Source organism: Pelmatolapia mariae, linkage group LG4, assembly GCF_036321145.2.
Source record: "Pelmatolapia mariae isolate MD_Pm_ZW linkage group LG4, Pm_UMD_F_2, whole genome shotgun sequence".
NCBI lineage: Eukaryota > Metazoa > Chordata > Actinopteri > Cichliformes > Cichlidae > Pelmatolapia > Pelmatolapia mariae.
This window is the reverse complement of record NC_086230.1, coordinates 5,806,367-5,826,592: the sequence shown is the minus strand read 5'-3', so window position 1 is coordinate 5,826,592 and position 20,226 is coordinate 5,806,367. Positions and strand designations below refer to the sequence as shown.

Here is a 20,226-nt window from a genome sequence, read left to right as displayed (position 1 = left end):
ATTCTCACAAGTGTGAAAAAAAAGTCAAAGTCTTATTATAATGAAGTCAATTTGCAATTTTACAGCATGTAAAATCTTCTCCAGCTTGTGCAGAAAGCACCCTGCTGATATTTGGCATTCATGAAAAAGCTTCAAAGGCATTACCAGCTTCCAGCGAGTGACTGTAAAGCTTCATCTAATTTATGTACAATGTGAGAAAACCCAGATGGATTTTAATCAAATGAAAAGACTGTCTTCTTTGGTAAAGCTATACGTGGCGAAAGGTGCAAATGAAAATGTAAATGAATTGAAACTAATTTAAATCTAAATAAGAGTCATGCAAAATAACAACAGGGAAACGATCACAGAGTATAAACAAATCACACCATCAAGCTGATCTCCAATTTTGTTTCACATTTCTTTAGTTTTCTGAGTAAAGACAGATTTTTTTTGTCGGACTCTAAAATAATTCAGCTTCTTTGACATTTATAGATTTGTACAACAAATTCAAAGATAACCAGCTTTAACTCTTTCTCCCAGAAAGACAACATGTAACAGCCTCCCCTGTTCCCGTTCTGATGCCTCAGTATTTGTCAATAAAGTTGTGGTTTGTTGATCATTACTCATAGTTTCTGGATTTTTCCAAGGGTGGCTGCATAGGCAGAGACCAGCCTCACTAATTTCTTCTTTTTTGTTTCATACCCTCACTAACTGCTGATACAAACCCAGTCATGTTGTACTATGAGCAGGTCTGAAATATGACAGCAACTGTTTAGCTCAGAAAAGAGCTTCTAGGGTTACTCATTGTAGGCTTTCAAGGGGTAATGAGTTAAACCCCATCAAAACCAGTAAACAAAATGAGAAATATAGCCACAATTACAAAAGCCCCATCCATGCCACCATACAAATTTTATTTGTCACATACACAGTACAGCATATAGTGAAATGCTTGTGTCCTGAACTGCGGACAGGCTGCAGACATAGAGGCGCCATTCCAGGGCTGTTTTGTTTTTTTGCATGGGGGGGTCTAGCCAGGACCCTTACTGGATACCGGGTGGGAATCAAACTTGCGATCCCCGCTCCAGAGGTGTGTAGTCTTATCCAGCCGCATAATGCAGTATATAACTCTGCAGCAGCTGCACTTAACAGACAATGTCTGAATTCTGTCTTTGCTTCACTGTGGATCAACTAAAAGTATAGAAAGCCGAGACGGTCAGAGGACAGTTTAGGTTGTATGCAGGATGTGCCCCCCATTAGCAGGCCATTATAGGTGGAGGCTGGGCAGCATGGGTGAAGACAAAGAATCTGAAGAAGCTGTAAAAAGGAGCACCTGACAAGCTTCCTGATGTACTCTGTGAGTAATGTGTTTTTTTAATGTAAAAAAAAAAAAAAAAAAAAAAGCTCTTGCAGTGAGCACTTTGTGTGGAAATGAATGAACTCTTTGACATCCAGGTAGTTACCATGACCATTAGAGAGTGCAGCCGTCTGTATATGTGGTAACCTTCAAAGGTTTTTGAAACATGTGCCTCAGAGTAAAGTAGGCCATGCTTTTATTTCTCCACACTTGGTAAAATACAAAAAAATGTCATTATAAATCTGCAGTAGCACCTCTTCTTTGATATAGGCTGAAGTATTTCTGTCATTGGGTCAGGGTCTGAATCCGCACATTTATGTAGCCCTCACAACCAAAATACGCAACACTAAAGGACACTGGAAGTTGAGAGCAGAATAAATCTTACAGTCTGTGTTTATAGATGACAAATTTGAAACTACCATCTGTCAGCATCATAAACAGTGTAGAACTAATTGTACTGTGTTTCTGTAGTATAGGTTTCTTAAATATAGACCAACTTGTTATTGATCTAGCTTTCTGAGTAAGGTTGGACTGATATCTGATCCAAATGTCCCTACAAATAACATTTTTGCTGTTATGTTACAAAAGTATAATTGCAGACAGTTTCCTTAACTAATCAGCAAGAAAGGTCCGTCTATCCTGTACCTTTGGTTTGATTGAGCTCAGGATGCAAAAGACTGTCACAGCTTTAAAAGCATTCACATAAGCCTTGCTGCTCCCCCCTGATGTGCCTCACTCCCTATTGTGAGAGGTGCAGGCAGATGGGCCCCACCTACTTTGAATACAAACACCAGTCATTCTTATTGTAAACTATTCTTTTCAAATACAGTAAGTCATTTGGTGAAAAGTCTTATTATAACTTATACTACACACTGATCAGGCGATCAGGGGAAAGGAATAACAGTGAATATCTCTTCATTGTAGCACCTGCTAGTGGGTGGGATGTATTAAGTGAACATTTTGTCCTCAGACTTGACGTGTTAGAAGGAGAAAAAATGGCCAAGTATGCGGATTTGTGCGAGTCTGGCCAGATTGTGATGACTAGACGACTGGGTCAAAGCGTCTCCAAATCTGCAGGTCTTGTGGGGTATTCCCACTCTGCGTTGGTCAGTATTTATCAAAAGTGGCACAGTGGTGAACCAGCAACAGGGTCATGGGTGGCCAAGGCTCACTAATGCATGTGGGGAGCGAAGGCTGGCCTCTGTGGTCTAATCCAACAGACGAGCTAGGCTTCAGACTACACAGCACATCAGAGTTTGTTGTGTATGGGGTTGTGTAGCCGTAGACCAGTCAGGGTGTCCATGCTGACTACTGCTCGCCACTGAGAGCACCAAAAATGGGCACATGAGCATCACAACTGGACCACGGAGCAATGAGAGAAGATGGCCTTGTCTGACTGAACACTCTTGCTAACATCTTGGTGCCAGATACCACAGGACACCTTCACGGATCTAGTGGAGTCCATGCCTTGGCAGGTCAGAGCTGGTCTGGCAGCAAAAGGGTGACCGACACGACATTAGGCAGGTGGTCATAATGTTATCAGTGTATATTTTCATTGAGGCCTACTCTGTTCTGTGCTGGGGGCCTTGCTCACCCTGTCTACTGCTTTCAATGCATGCAAACAAAACAGAACAAAAAAACAAAACAAAAAAGAAACAGCCAACATCATCATACACACTTTATATGTCAACTGTGGTTTTGCTTGATATTTATAAATGCAGACTAGGGCTGGGCGATATGACCCAAAATTCATATCTCGATATTTTTTAGCTGGATGGCGATATACGATATATATCTCGATATTTTTTAGCTGGATGGCGATATACGATATATATCTCGATATTTGTTTTAAAGCCATAAAGTAAGAACAAAAAGAGAAATACTTATTTGTGGCCACGAAATACTATTTCGAGGGCACGAAGTAGTATTTTGTGGCCACAATTTATTTATTTTTTGGACCATGTCATCAGAGGGGCTCCGTACAATTGTGCAGTCAAAATGTAAACTAAAAGACGCTGAGCATAATAACAAAGACAGCTGCTCTGTTCCCAAGTTCTACTGCATGACTGACAGTCTGGAGTTTGAAATCCTCTTTGTAACCGTGTCTCTGAACAGGTGCCATTTATGGTCCTTATACACACACAGTACGGTAATATTACGTTGAAGCACAGTACTTATCACTCCGCGAGGCTCCTCGGTAGCCGTAATGCTCCAACAATCCATCAAGCGGTGCAGCTCCGTAGCTTACCAAAGCTGTACTAAAACATTTTTTGACAGATTTCTGAGCGCCGTGTACCACATAAAAACGGTTCGCGGTCATCAAGCACAACCGGAATTCATACATAAGGTGTGCTGTCAACTTTTGAGAAAATGAAAGGATTTTGGGCTGCATGTCGTTAGCGCGGTTAGCTCGTTAGTGTGGTTAGCTCGTTAACACGTTGACGCTGTCCAGCCCCACGCACGGGGCGATGCGCAGTAACTCGTTAACGGAGATTTGCCGTGTCCATCTTGTCGTTGCCTGCAGGTGAAGCGATGGGGGAGGAGGGGGAGTTGTGTTCAGTGAAGGAGAGAGGCAGAGTAACGCAGCGTAGAGACAAAAGTGGACGAAAGAGAGGCAGACTTGCGGCTCCACAAGTATAGTTATAACGTAACATAGACTATATCGATATAAACGATATTGTCACATCTTATATCTCGTATAAAAATATATCGATATTTTTAAAAAACTCGATATATCGCCCAGCCCTAATACAGACCCATACTTGACTGTGGTGTTTCCCTGTTCAGCCAACTGTGCCTTAAAGGGGAAGAGTTCCAATCCACATCTGCATGACCACCGTGCAGCAGTTTCTGCATAAAGCATGAGCCACACAGCTGGGTTGCTGCTACAAGGTGGTGAGTGAGCGTTTTCAAGGCCAACCCTAATTACATTTGACTCCTGAATAACGCTGGCACATCAGTTGGTTGAGATTTTGGTTGCTTGTGAGGAAATTAGGATAATGAGAAGGCAGGAAGGGCTGAACGTGTGTTGTAAATTTGCATCATGGGGGACTCAGTGGTGTGAAAATGATTTGAGGCTACGTGAGAACTAAAATTAAAAATCACATCAATTACACAGTATGTCAGATCACAATATGTCCTGTCGTGGGGAATCACATCAGAGAACATCTGGCTGAGTGTTGCTGCTGCACTGCTCTCTGTGCTTTGCCTTCCCCACAGTCACTCAGCAGAGCTAACGAGGAGGTACAAGAGCAGGCGAAAATTTACAGCACACAGAGAAAGATGAGGAATCCATACTGTGTAGACTCTAACAGTTTGATTACCTTCAACCTTAATATTATTGTATGAGTTCTGTTGCACTGCAAAACACCTTTCCTCTTATCACAATTACAGTCTCTCTTCCTTTTTATCACACCCTCAAAAAAAGTTAATATACAGATTTGAGAGTTTATTCTTGTTTAGCAGACATTCACTTTTTAAAGAAAACCTATTCTGCTTATTTGCCAAAAAAGCTACAGTGTATGCAGACAAGCTAATGTAACAAATATAACAAAGACTCATCTTAATTCTGATTCCTCTTTTTTTTGGGAACCAAATGAAAAGCAGCAGAGTTTGATTTTGCTTTGTATGTTAACACTACAACACGAGCATGCTCTTTATGCTGCAGCAGATTCTGTCCTCATTATTGCAGAAAAGGAAAAATCTCCCAAACACTAAAAAGGCGAAGAATTTCACAAAAAAGCACATCTCACAATCTAATTAAAAAGTTCTCTCTGAGACCTTTCAGTGCAAAAACGTTTCTCAGTTGTAGTCTGAACATGTTCAGCCCTCTGCCCTGAAGGTGTCACACAATTATGCAGCTGACCAACAAAACACTGAGTTCACTTACAGTTTCTGCCGGAAATCACCAATCATAGCAGCAGACTATGTCACAGATACACAGAGGCGACATAAAAAGAGCTGCTGACAATTATGCATTTTATTTAAACATTCTTTAACCTGCTTTTCCTTAGTTTTATGCAATGTAATGCGATTTCACTCCTGAGCCTGGGCCCTGCAGCATACATAGCAGGAATCACTTTAACATCCAGGTGCATGGTTTGAGAACATCTTTAATATTATAAAGAAAACACTTCAACAAAATTACAGAACAGCACTGTGTTGGTGCAATTACTGACACACAAAGTATGAGTAATTTAAACCATCTGCATGAATTTGAGTGAACGGTTCAGCTATGAAGACAAAATAACAGATAACCCACCTGGTGCTATGGAGATGGAGGCCGGCTTTCTTCACCAACATATTTACTGGAAAACATCATGTGGCAAAGCGTCTTCCTTCACAGAAACTCTGGGGGAAAAAAAGAAGAAAAAAATGCAAAATGCGTTTAACAGAAATATTTCAAGATGATTATTTCCATTAACAAATATTATACAATACCAGTTTTTATGCTTACATTTATATATGACTGAATCACAATAACAGTCACCTCCAAGGTGCTTTATACTGTAAGGTAAAGACCCTAAAATAATATAGAGAAAAGGCCAAAATTCCCAATGTCGCCAAGTAAGCACTTGGTGACAGTAGGAAGGAAGAACTCCCTTTTAACAGGAAGAAACCTCCAGCAGAACCAGGCTCAGAGTGGGACAGCCAAGGAATTAAATTTGCATCTGGATAAATGGTTTAAAAAAAATTGAAATGAAAGAGGAGGTTGAGCAACACCACTCGTCATATTTCTAATTTGGAAGAAACAGGAAGATGTCATTTTGCCTTTCAAAATAACAGAGTGAATTGTCACTTTGTCAGTTTCAAATGGCTAAAGTCTTTATTAGCTGACTAGCTAAATGCCACTTGTCTGAATGCACTTTTGTCTGTTTTTAATAGCTAATATTAAATCTTTATGCTATCATAATGCAACTATAATATTAGAAGGTTACTTGGCAACCATTTCATGTGCTTGTCAAAAACGTATATTGTTAACATTTTAGATAACTGATCAACTGCGTTACTGTTTTAAAATGACGCTACTGGCACTAACTACTAAATTTCTGGTATCATGCAGTCCCTCCTTACAAGCGTTAATTCTTAGTGTTTAAGGGGGCCACGTCTCCCCAGGTTTGCAAAATAGTGGTTTCAATCTCCTCAATCTCCCGTTCATTGGTTGCTGCAAATCCCAACTGCAAAGCTAACTAGTTTGGCCAGCTTAGTCTTCTTTGTTTCAGTATTTTGAGATGGCTTGCTTGTCATTTCTGAGGCTAGCAGGAGAAAAACTCTTCGCTCGTGAAGTTCTAATATTCTTTGCATGTTCTTCGGGTAAATTACCTCCCATAAAATGCACAAAAATGATCAATAATAAGAGAAGCACATACAGGGATGTCCCCTCTGCTGGCACTGACATCCCCCTTCGCACCAGCCTGTTTTGTTTTTATCACCGCGCATGTGTTAATGAATTAGAAAATTAGAATCATTCAAAACAAACAGGAAATCTGAATACAACCTGCATACTTCCAACCTTCCAATGCATACTTCTCTATATAAGGAACAACATTTACCTTGAGGTGAAGTGGCAAAAGCAGTGAGTATGTTGCAAGTTCAATTGTTCTTAATAACAACTTAGTATGTCCAGTGTTCCCAATCAGCAAAGACAAACGCTACCATAAGGCAGGAAGAAGACGCCAAAATGCACCAAACATCAGACAGATGAGTCCGTCCACAACACGAGGACAGTCAATGATATTTTGCAGCGTGGTTTGAATTACTTGCAGTGAAGAAATCCTGATCTTTCAAGAGTTAAAATATTTGGTGTCTGGGACCCCGTAAACCCATGCTCTGTAGAATACACCGTCAGTCTTTTCAAGGATTAGTTTAAAGTTGTGCTACACGTGCATAGAGATATAAAAACCTTATTATTAGCTTACAGTATTATGTTTAATGCTATGTAGACCAGTAACAGACAGTTAGTGTCAAGTTACAAAAAACAGTGAGGCTTAAAATACTTTCAGTTTGATGTTTTCTTATGTGTTCTGGAAATAGAAATCATGTGAAACTGAGCAGTTTGATTATAATTTGAATTTTTTAATCACTGAATTTACCAGAAAGCACTGCCTCTAATTAAGTTTTAATTAAGTTTCATTAAATTTCTGTGAGTCTGGAGAAAATATAGGTCACCACTGTGTGTGTGTACACGATTAACTAAGCTGTTTTTGTTTACAATTTCTTTTAAAATGGAGAAAAAAGGAAAAAAATCCATTGATCATCTGGATGTTAAGGCTCTTTATTACAGGTTGTGCCTCAAGCCAGATCACATGGCTCTGATATCAGGGAGCACTACCAGCCACCTTAACACTTTTCTCCTCAGTCTTCCTTTTGAATAGCTGCTGCCGGCGTCGACCCAAAGTGCTTAATGAAAGCAGAAAAACACATTGAATCTACAAACTGGTGAACTGGCAGCAGCTCATTATATTGCATAGGTGAGAAGTCGTGCAAAGCTGCTGGCCTATGGCAATTCCTGAACTATAAAGACAGCACTGTCAGGCTGAGGTTCCACAGCCAAACTGTTAAAATACTACAACACACTCCTTTTAGTGTATAATAATTGAGTTAGATCAGGAAGAATTGCAACGACTTGTATGAACTGGTGGACAGATGGGCCTACAGATGGAACCAAGCACAGCAATGACTCTATGAATGATCTTTGAATAGAGCTGAAATAATTAGTGACCCTAAAATATCCAACAGCGTTGCTATGGTGCAGCCGATAACATTCACTAAATCCAGCAGAGTACAGCAGTTCTTTGAGTTGGGGCTGGAAATAGCAGGGGAGCTACCCCAAATCCTTCCAGCACTGTGGATCCACGTGCGGAGCATGATCTTTCCTGCACTTATTCCCATCTCCCCCCATTTTGATCTTCCAGCTGTGCAGCCAGTTTCTCTCTCTCTCTCTCTCTCTTTGTGTCTGATGTTGAAAACAGCAAACTGCCTGAAAAATATTCTTTCAATACTCACAGTGTGAACTTTACTGTATAGGACTGCTCAAACCCTCAGAGGGAGGAGCAAAGGCCTCTGGCTCACTGCAGAAGTTCATTCAGAGCAGAGAGTCTTGTCCTGTTAATCTAATCCCTGGGCAACTTCCTGTTGTGGCCACTCCTGACACCATTCTTGGTTCCAGAGAGTGAATGTGGGCGTGTGCATGTGGCTTACTACATGCATGCGCATCTACTCACTGACAATGTTTAAGTAATTGTGTCAGCGAGAACTTCCCTTGGGGAGACAAAAGCCTGTTATAAAATCGCTCTCATCTCACTAAAATTTTGTCTTTCCTCTCTGCCCTGAAACAATACAAAGCCCTTGAGAGCTGCAACTGCAAGAAAGAGCAACTGTGCTGCAACAGATCCAAGGATGGAGGGAGAAGACTGATCACAGCAACAGGCCAATCAGAGCAGTTCAAAGGAGAACAGAACCGCACTGGTGATCGGGGCTGTCACATGACAACTGGACGATGAAATGAACGACTGACATAACTGCCCCGTTTGACCAATCACTGTGTAACAGCAAATGTGGAAACACACGGATGAGATGCATGATTTCCCCGAGGTTTCAGGTGATTAAAGTGAGCAAAATATTAGGTGTGGCACAAAGACAGACAAACATTTGTCGTGTTCAGCTCCTTTGTGCCCATCGGTGTTGAAAGATTTAACCATAATTGATCTTATTAAGATCAGATGGTGGCGTGCTAAATTATAAGCCAAAACTAGCACGTTCAACCATTAGCTGGATCCATGTTTGCTAATCAGTGCAAGGCAACACACTAAATAGTAGAATTGTGTTCGGTACCTTGTAGCAAACCATGTTTGTGTCAGAAAATTACAAAACAACCCCAAAAAAAGCTTCAAAAGGCAGCATCACAGCAAACACAGTTAAGAGATAAAACTTAGCAGACAGAACTGTTTTGTTCTTCTACAAAACCATAAAAATGCACTTTAATGTGAAGATTTAATATTGGTACTGACTAGGGATGGGTATCGTTTAGGTTTTATCTGATACCAGTGCCAAACCGGTACTTTTGAAACGGTGCCGGTGCTTAAACGGTGCTCGAACCGGTGCTTAAAGAATCAAGAACACAAACTTTGTCCAAAAACCTCTCATGTTTAGCTGTTTTCCACTTTTTCTTTGGCCATTTTAGCCTTTTTGGCCAGGGTAAAGGGAGTATCTGCCATCAAACAAGAAGACAGCCGCATGTAACTACGACGGTGTTTGCTAGTTCACCTCACATGCATTAATTTAATAACGTGGTTAGCCTACTCAACGTAAATTACACACGAGCAACATTAAGCTACTCACGCAGAGAAGAACGGCTGCTGCTGCCATCATCATCCGTCATCATTTCTGCTACACTGGCAGGGCTAGGGCCAGGACTCTCCTCTTCGGGTTCTTGGGGGATGTTGCTAACTCCGGGTCCGATAACAGGCACCACACCCGCAGTAGATGTGCTCAATGTGAGGTCTTGCAGCAAGCTATCAAATATGGTGCATTTCTCGGCTTTTAAAAAAACGCTATGCGTCGCCAGGTGTTTCATCAGATTCGAGGTGTTACCTCCTTTGACAGTATCACAGTATCACCTTAAAGCGCTTGTTGCAGGCTGCTGAGTTTGCATCTTTTGCTGTGAAGTACAGCCAGACTTTTGACCGCTTTGCCTTGGGCATTTTTAATCTGTAGCTCTGCTCTAAAAGAACGTACGTATCTGGGCCCGCCTACTATCCTTGCAAAGGTAAAATGATTGCCTAGAATCCAAAGTGTATGACATCTCGGGGAAAAAAAAAAAAAAAAAAAGCACCGAAATAAAGCACCGAAATGTGCACTGCTTTTCGGTCTGGTTACTACCGTTTATGTCAGAACCGGTGCCATTACCCATCCCTAGTACTGACTCATTTATGGAGCCAGCCACCAGTGGCCATTACAGGAAGTTAAATCTTCTTTAGCACTACAGTAATAAATAGGTAATTGTAACACAGTCTACTTTCCTTGAAGATTTACGTTCAGTCGAACTGTCATGGGATGAAGCAACAACTGCCGCGATAGACCGAGTTCAATGGCGTTCTCTTGTCGCCCGATGCGCCGATCGGCGCGGGAGGATCTAAGTCTAAGTCTAAGTGTAACACAGTCTGAACAAAGTACTATTTATAAAAGCTGAAACCTTAAATATAAAAGGTCGTTCTTGAAAAATCTCAAAAATCTTTGGTGCAGGACAACCAAGGATGAAGGTTTCTACTCTCAGTCTTTAATAACCTTTAACCGTTTTCTATAGTTCCAAATTAACACGTGAAAACTATTTTGGAAAGAATAGTTTTCTTACTGGGGCGTACTCTGGCGTCACTTTCAGGGTCTTCTCTCATGGTTTGGCACAGTACACACCTTAGGTTGAACGGACAACATCTGAGACTGACTGTAAAGGTAAAGCTAAGCTAGCTTAAACAGGAATGAATGAATCACCAGTTTGTGTTTCAACAAACTATTGTGTGATTGCTATGTGACAGGTTCTGATTTCCAAGCTAAGCCAATCCAATAACCCACTACACACCTCTCTGTGCTGTCAAAATTGGGTGGTAATTAAACTGACTCAGGAAGTTGTAAGGTTTTTGTTAAACAACCCAGCTTCATACTACTAACACTTAGTTTCATTTATTTATGTGTTTAATTCCAATGGCCAAAAACTGGGCTGTGCTCACATTTTTCCATAGCTAACACCACTGGTACTCAACTCACACTGAATAGCACTGGTATAGGAACTCCAGTTAGAGAGAATTTCCTCAAACAAAGGTCCAAACTATCATAAAGCCCAACGTGCATTTCATTTCAGTGCAGTATATTTTGTATCAGTGTCTTTATAGAGTCAACAACTGGTTGTCAAGTACAAACAATAAAGCACAGTTCAACAGTGGGTGTTTGTAGCTTCTGTTAAACAGAAGCTGCAGGTTCCTGCTTTAACAGAAAAATATGATTCCAAAGGAAGCTCTGGAAAAGTACCAAGGTCCCTCAGTAATCACCCGAGCGTGTGTGTGAACACCCATAGAAGAGAACGAGAACATTACAGCTATTTTTGTAAAAGGTGCGCTCACACTAACTAGTGCTTACAGTTCTTATCATAGGACAAAACTGAAGACTTCAAATCATCCATCCATCCATTCGCTTTCGCTTATCCTTTTCAGGGTCACGTGGGGCGCTGGAGCCTATCCCAGCTATCTTAGGGCGAGAGGCAGGGTACACCCTGGGCTGGCCACCAATCTGTCGTGGGGCTAACTCATAGACAGAGACAACCAGTCTCGCTCACATTCACTCCTGCATTCACACCTATGGGCAATTTAGAGTTTCCCTATCCCCACTAACTGCATGTCTTTGGACTGTGGGAGGAAGCTGGAGTACCCGGGGAGAACCCACCCAAACACGGGGAGAACATGAAAACTTCACACAGAAAGACCCTGTTGTTGACTTCTTAATGCATTTCAAGTCCAAGCAGAGCTGGACCAAACACATCTCCACACTTTGTAAGGCCTCTGACCAAAACGCAGAGCAATGCTGTGTTGCAGTCCACAATTAGCAACCTCAACTTAACCAAGATGGCTTGGGCGGAGCTGAACCACAGGGTTTAAGAAAAGCACTCATCGAGAGCTCAGACTAAATGGGAACTGTTGGGAAAGAATTCCAAGGTAATGACATGTTAAATTTTTAGATTTTTACTTGGGCTGCTGCCCAGGTATGATAATGGCTGCCAAGGTTTATTTGGAAACCCCTTTTTTCCCCTTTATCCTTCCAAGAGAACGAAGCCATCTGCAGTATGTTAGAGTGTTTCCTTTCAACAGGTTTGTATGAGAAAGTTAAGCTGGAGGTTTATATGGTTTCTTACATGAGGGATTAACATTCTGCAGGAGGGAAAAGGCACTGAAGCTACTATAAAACTATTAGTCGTCTGACCGTGTCATGTTACACTCCTTTCTCTGAGTGACAAAAACACAAATGTGAGCTTACTAATATATGTGAATGCTGCTCCATTACAGCAAGGAACATAATCACATTTATTCTGGTCTATATTCGATTCAGTTGTTTTAAATAATTACTTATTAACATTATTATTTTTATAAACATCACAGAGTAAAAATTAATAAATGAATTCTAAAAAGACAAAAGAGAGATGAGAGTGGTCACAGAGGGTTAAGCCCTGCTTAAGCTGGGCATACACTGGGTGATTTTTGGCCCATTTTGAGATGATTTTTCAGTCGTGCGACCGTTTTGGGGATCGGCCCGAGTTTCGCCTTAATCGTGTGTCGTGCATCGTAAAGTATACGTGGGGTAACGAGACGCGATTAACACCTCACGACCAGCTCCCGATCAGCAATCGTATGGTCGCAAGAAAATCAAACCTGTTTGAAATCCTGTCGCCTGTCGTGAGGGTGTCAACGCAACCTCTCACACTGCGCACGCGCAAACACAGAAATGAAAGTGAAAAAGACGGAGCAGCACAACAGTGCAGCGTGTGATCTGGACACAGGTGATGGAGGCACAACTTGTATAACTTTGGCAAGCTCATCCAAGCCTTTTCGATGTGGCCTGACAAAATTATCACGACCGCAACAACCGTGAAAAGAGTTGGATGAACATTGCTGCTCAAATGCAGCTGCCTGGTCAATGTTTTCATTAGCAATTTAGCAAAGTTGATGGTGGTGGTGTGGATGTCTGTGTGAATGAAAGACAGAGAGGCAGATTTTGTGCTATAAGCTTCATGTTATAGACGCACAGTGTGAGCACTCAGGTGACATCAGAGCATCCGACCGTATAGTGCGAGACCATGCATCGTGACCTACGAACTTCTAACCTCTGCGATTCAATTGTACAGTTTCAGCAGGAGCTGAATAACGCCACTGGAGAAAAAAAAAATAATAAAAAAAAAAATCGCACAGTGTATGCTAGAGCTGTTCGATATAACGATATGTATCGGATGACGATATAAAAACGTCTATAGTTTCATTTTACGCTATCGTTTGTTTCGTGGTGTCGCAAAATAAACTGTTTACGGCAATATATTTTCATCGTTTTGATGGTCGCTGTAGTGGCTATATTAAAGTTCTCTCTTTCGCTTATATTTAATATAACCACACTACGGACGGACAAGCGCCTGTTTTTATGCGTTGTCGTTAGCAACAACAACGGTAAAACCATCGCGTGTCCGCTTGTTTATTTTCCACATAAACCTTTCACAATAAAGCTCAAGATCCTGTTGAGACTTTTCAAAATAAACTGAATCACGTGAAAGAGTATGCAGAGTATTATAGATGAGAAGCAAAAAAGAGCCGTCAAAAAGAGACTCAAACGTTAGAACAGGCTTTTCCCCGCAGCACGCCGTGTAATAAATACTCACAAAGAAAACGGCGGCCATTACAACGTATGTCTAAAAATGTATCGTTTCATGCATCGGTTAAAACACTCGACTCCAGGTACACGACGCCCAGCTGGAAACACTTCACGCAAGTCGAGCTGCCCGAGATTCACAGAATTTACAGAAAATGTTAAATTTTTGTGATTTACATCGTTATCGGGACGATAGATGTCTTATATCGGGATATGAGATTTTGGTCATATCGCACAGCCCTAGTGTATGCCCAGCTTTAGGGGGTGATTTGGAAAGATCTTGGTGGTTCTTGTTGATCAAAGTTCTTGTTTTTCAGTCATTCCAGCTGAACTAAAAAACTGACAACTTTTGGGGTTGAGAAAAAGCACGCTGCTGTAAAGAAATGGAAGCATTTCATTTATTGACAATAAAATATACAAAGAGCTTTGCAGTTAAAACGAACTCCAAAGAATGATTGCATAGGTGAAATTGGACTTTATCAGCCAGCTGTATCTGCATGTACGTTAGACTGAGGACAACTGAAACACTCACAATCTCTAAATAAAAGCCCACAAATGCTTCTAGAGGTCCCAGAAAAAGTACACTAAGAATGAGAGCTGCTAATAACTAACTACGTCTGCCAAGGAGGTTATGTTTTTGGTACGTGTATGTCATTCTGATCAACGTTGTACGGGTGTGGAGTGGGTCATGGTAACAATTTGCCACACCCACCAAGCTCTTCATGATCGACTTATTTATTGATCAAATATCGACAAAAAGTCTTAGAACTTGGAAACTGTGATTCTTACAAGAGTGGTGTGTATCGTAAACATACAGAACGCACTGTATAAAGATCTAAAACATGTCACCTTAGACCTCTCACCTCTCCTTCCAGATGAATACACTGACCTGAAGGTTAAAGTGACCATAATGCTATATGGAGCTATTTAAAACAGCTTCTTTGTGCCGTTGTTTGCACTAAAATGTCGACATAGAGAGTTCCCAGAGAAGACAGGCTAGTTTACCCAGGTTGAATTACAATTGCAGAGGGCAAAACTGGCTCAAGTTGTCACTTTTTCTTGACATTTTCTTGCCTGAAACACATCAGCCTTGAGTTTGCCCACCCAAATACTACTTGCAGTGAAATTCTAAATGTCCATCTGATTCTAAAAGCACTTAAACAATAGTTCTGTGGTCCATGTTGACACTTAACCCCACCCCTCCAACGCACACGCTTGTCTACATCTGTGTGATGCGAGCGTGCCGAGGGACCTCTGAGGACTGGGGCAACGGCTGCCTCCACATATTATGTAACCAAGCTCAGACAAACACACTCAGCAACCCTCACGCTGAGCCTGGATCAGTGGGTGAAGGGTTGACGGGCAGTGGAGGGGATGCCACTTTCTCCTCACCCTGCCTGCACCCCATTCTTGCTACACATCAGAAAAGGACGCAGGCCTTGCATTAGAGGAGGGAGAATGAGGATGTCAAAAAGAGGTCACCTGTAGCTGCTGGCAGGGATTAAAGCTTTGTATGTGTACGCATGCTTAAACTTACATGGCCTTTCTTTGCTTTGTAATTCTTTCCTTCCATCCACTCATTCATTGTAATTCCCTTACAAGGACTAAGAACAGCAATATTCCTTAAAGAAAAAAAAACAACTCTTTATAAAAAGAAATCCTCTGAGTTGCCTTGTACACAGAAAATATATATGAAAGGCACCCTTGAAAGGATTTATTAAGCTGCGGCACTGAGGTTCAGCTAGAGCTGAGGGGAAACTCTTAAAGACGAATACATTTTCAAACGGCTGCTGAAAACTAATAAAAAACACCAGCTACCAAATTCATAACTGAAGGAACTCAAGAGTGCTTCCTATGTAATTGTATGTATGTCTGGATTTTGCACTCCGGGGAAATACTAAAGGGGGGGGGGGGTCCATATTAATTTGTTTCATACGCAGCTGTGGCTCTGACAGTGTTTTATTTAAAATGATAAATGAATAAAGATGTGGGGAAAATGTCTCTTTACTTCCATTTATTCATCACTACACACTGAAGGAGTGTGCTGTGCAGACTCTCGATGCTGGACTAAATCTTACAAGTAAGGAAACACCACTTGCGAAATTATTTGCCAGAACCCTGATGCCAGTTTATTGGCTGCTGTTGCTCCGAGGTTTTTTTTAAATTTTATTCCTATAGTCCTTCATCACTGTCTTTGTACAAGCTCACATTCAGCCCTCCAAATTTATGAAAATGGACCGCAGACACAAAAGTATCTGCTGTCACACACACATGAAGTTGACAGACATCCTATTCTTAATCCACAGGGTTTAATATGATGTCAGCCCACCCTCTGCAGCTATAACAGCTTTGACTTTCCACAAGGTTAGGAGTGTTTTGTGGAATTCATAACCATTGTTCCAGAAGTGCATTTGTAAGGGGATGACAAGAAGGCCTGACTCACAGTCTCCACTCTAATTTATCAAAGGTGTTCATTCAGGTTGAGGTCAGGAGTCTGTGCAGGCCAATCAAGTTCTCCTACACCAAACTCACTCATCCATCTTTATGGGCCATCCCCAAACTGTTCCCACTAAGTTGGGGGTATGAAATTGTCCAAAATGTTTTGGTATGCTGAAGCATTAAGAGTTCCTTTCACTGGAACAAAGGGACCAAAAAACAACCCCACACCATAATTCCCCCTTTACCAAACTTTACACTTGGCCTAGTGCAGTCACACAAGTATTGTTCTCATGGCAACCGCCAAACCCAGACTGCCAGACGGAGAAGTGTCATATGTTATTCCAGAGAACACGTCTCCACTGCTCTAGAGTCCAGTGGTGGTGAGCTTTACACCACTGCAGCTGACGCGTTGCGTTGTGCTTGGTGATGTAAGGCTTGGATGCAGCTGCTCAGCCGTGGAAACCCATTCCATGAAGCTCTCTAAACACTGTTCTTGACCTAATCTGAAGGCCACATGAACTTTGGAGGTCTGTAGCGACTGACTGTCACTGAGTGCACTGACCGGACTTGTTGCACAGTTAGCATCCTATCATAGTACCACACTGGATTTCACTGAGCTCCTTAGAGCAGCACATTCCTTCATAAATGCCTAGGTGCTTGATTTTATACACCTGTGGTCGAGGAACTGGAACACATGAATTCAATGATTTGGATGGGTGAGTTGATTAAATATACTGTAATATGATTTTAATGATGATATTATGGTGGAGGAATATCATCTTAATTCCTCCACTATAACAACCTCAGATGCTTCTATGACATACCCATTTAGATTATGTTAAGGCTTTAAGTCGGGGGTGGCTGCTGTGATTGAGAGTTGTGCCAAAACAGGCAGCTGTAGCCGGGAGCCTCTGCTAGGCACTGAATAGTCAGTGAAGCAGGTAACTTTACAAAGTTATGAATCACTGAGTAGCTCAAGGTGGATGTTAAATTACATATAGAAGAATAATACTGGGCAAATATGTAAACTACAGTGAAGTAGTTTATACATTTGCGAAACAAGTAAAAGATCCAGGAGGAGACAAATCCCCAGAACGGCATCTTGCTAAAAAAAGAACCTCACACATGTGAATCAGCAAGCAGCCAAAATCAGCTTTTACTGTCTTTTTTCAAAGATTAGGATTACAATTTATTAATGTAACACTAATAACATTACTTGATATCAGTAAAAAACTAAAGCCATGCTATCTGTATATGCCCTAGTTAGTTGTAGCACTCAAACCAGGGGTGTCAAACATACCATTCCAGCCCACCAGACAGCTTTGGAAAATGTAAAGGAGTGATGAAAACTTCATATTTTCAACTCTGAGTACTCTAGTTTTATCATGCGGCTGTAAGTGGCAAACGATAGAAAAGGAGCTTGACATCCCTGACTTAAACCAAGGTGTCTGGAACTACAACTCTGGACAGAAAATAAATGACTGAGCCCCCCTTTGACTGGTCCACATGCTTAGCAAACACTCAGGGAACCCTGGAGGGCAGTCATATGAATAGGAATGGCAATAACAATTGTGAGGCCGTACATTAAAGACACACACACCCACCCACACCCTTACTGCAGAGAAGTATGACAGACTGGTGGTAATACCTATATGTGCAACCCAGTGCATAATGGCATAAACACATATACCGGGCCTCTCCCTATAGAAGCAGCTATTGGCTGGGAGCCACATTTCATACATGACACCGCCCCATGACACATGTATGACTCTGAATCCTCCAGCAGCTTTTCAGGCAAACTTTGGCACGCAAGCGCCCACGGACAGACCGACCTATGGGGACATGTCACAGCAAAGGAGCGAGCAGTGACGGTGAAGATTACACTACATACACACACAGACACTACATAGTTGTCACATCTTTCCTCGTTCACCTCTGACTGCAGAATGTAGAATAACTAGTTTCACACAGTGCGGTGGCAGTAAGAGGAAGCCGGTGTAGGTGAACCTGGAGACGTCACAGAGCTGCAGTGCACTGGCCAGACGACGACGGCGTTTCCCTATAGCTGGAGTACAGCAGGCAGGGAGCAGGCCGGCGCAGCGCCGGGGTTGACGTGAGGACAGCGCTCACCTTGCACCGGCGTCCCCGAGGAGAAGCTTTCAGCCTGTTTTCGCTGGAAGTGTCAAACTGTCTCACTCAGCGGCACTCCACCGCTCAAATAAAAGCGACTCCCGGTATCGTCCACGTAAAACCGCTGAACGAGGAGCAGCAGAGTTATCACGTGAAGAAACAAGCTCAACAAACACGTTAAAAAAAATCAAATAAAAGCGGCTTTACCGACTCGAGCCGGCGTCAGCTAATGCCTCTCCCTCCGGTGTTAGCCTCCTCTACCGGTCCGCTTTCAGGTGCCTGGAGACGGGAGAGCAATGTCCGCTAGCCGGTACTGTCAAAGTCATGGCCACGGTGTGCACAGAGAACTCCACAGCGTTTACTAGTTCTCTATGCTCGGTCCTCCCCCATGCCTGTACAGTACGGGTGAACGCGGGTCAGGAGCCTACGAGGGTGGCTTTACACCGAGGGTCTGCAGCACCCTCTAGCGGACGGATGTGAACATCCACCGCGGAGGGTTATATAATGCGCAGAACCTGGAAAATCAGACGGGGATGTTTTTATTAACAAAACATTTAAACTTACTCTCATGTTAGCTGTCAGGCAGGACTCTGAAGGCGTGCCCTGACTAACTGGCAGAAGTTTTTCTGGACATCTTCAACCTGTCTGCCTTAAATCCTCTGTACCCAAAAGATCAGCTATCTCTTGTCTCAGTGATTATAGTCCTGTGGCCCTGACTCCATGAAGTGCTTTGAGAGGATCGTTCAGAAGCACATCAAGGACGTCATCTATGTTGGTCTGGACAGCCATCAGGTTGCATACAGGTGGAAAGTTCAACACAGGATTGTCAGCCCTGACCTACCTGGAACATCACAACTCTTATGTCAGGGTGCTGTTTGTGGACTGTTTTCAACACGGTGATAAGCTGGCTCTGAAGCTTCATAACCTGGGTCTGTCGACATCGCCGCGCCACTGGATCAGAGACTTCCTCTCCATCAGGCCTCGGGTGGTGCGACATCTTCCACACTGGTCCTGAACACGAGCACGCCACAGGGCTGTGCGCTCAGCCCGGTCCTATTCTATGGAGGACCAGAAGAGCCACGCGCATCGAAATAAAAATTTCTGTGCTTTAATAATGAATTGTAGAATAAATTCTGCAATTGTAAATTCATTTTTGAATTCCAATTTAATAAACTGCATTTCAAAATCCTTTTTCCAATTGCATTTCAAAATCCTTTTTCCAATTGCACTTTAATAAACTGCATTTTAAAATCCTTTTTTCAGTTGCAATTTAATAAACTGCAGTTCAAAATCCTTTTTCCACTTGCAATTTAATAAACTGCAGTTCAAAATCCTTTTTCCACCTGCAATTTAATAAACTGCAGTTCAAAATCCCTTTTCCACTTGCAATTTAATAAACTGCAGTTCAAAGTCCTTTTTCCACTTGCAATTTAATAAACTGCAGTTCAAAATCCTTTTTCCACTTGCAATTTAATAAACTGCAGTTCAAAATCCTTTTTCCACTTGCAATTTAATAAACTGCAGTTCAAAATCCTTTTTTCCACTTGCAATTTAATAAACTGCAGTTCAAAATCCTTTTTCCACCTGCAATTTAATAAAATGCAGTTCAAAATCCCTTTTCCCTTTCCTGTTCGCTCCTGGATTAGCTGCTGGATTAGCTCTTCGATTAACAACTTGCTGGAGGCTATTCAAATTAGCCACACCGTGGGATGTAAGGAGCTCTCTGATTGGTTGGTCAGACACAGGCTGTCTGCCAGCCTGGATTTTTCTAGCTCATAGCTTCTCCCTGCTACGAAGCGTGTGTGCTTGTACAAAGGCCGTTCAGCGTCGGGATTTACACTCGGCTCGACTCGGATATGTGAAGAATGAAGGGACCCTGCAGCGAAACGGAGAGCCAACCTCTGACTGAGTGCCTGTCTACACAG

General features: G+C 42.1%; 1 protein-coding gene across 4 annotated transcripts in view; it reads right to left on the bottom strand.

Moving 5' to 3' along the window:
* The window catches only part of LOC134625868 (thyroid hormone receptor alpha), a 125,342-nt gene extending 106,590 nt beyond the window's left edge, over positions 1 to 18,752 (bottom strand). Inside the window, exons 1-2 of one of the 4 annotated variants that reach the window (XM_063471187.1) lie at positions 18,105 to 18,752; positions 5,595 to 5,683 (exon numbers count right to left, since the gene is read on the bottom strand). The gene's annotated coding sequence lies outside the window, so the exon portion shown is untranslated. The remainder of the gene's footprint in view (positions 1 to 5,594; positions 5,684 to 18,104) is intronic. The other 3 variants (XM_063471184.1, XM_063471186.1, XM_063471185.1) reach the window with 3 other exon arrangements.
* Positions 18,753 to 20,226: the final 1,474 nt, after the last annotated feature.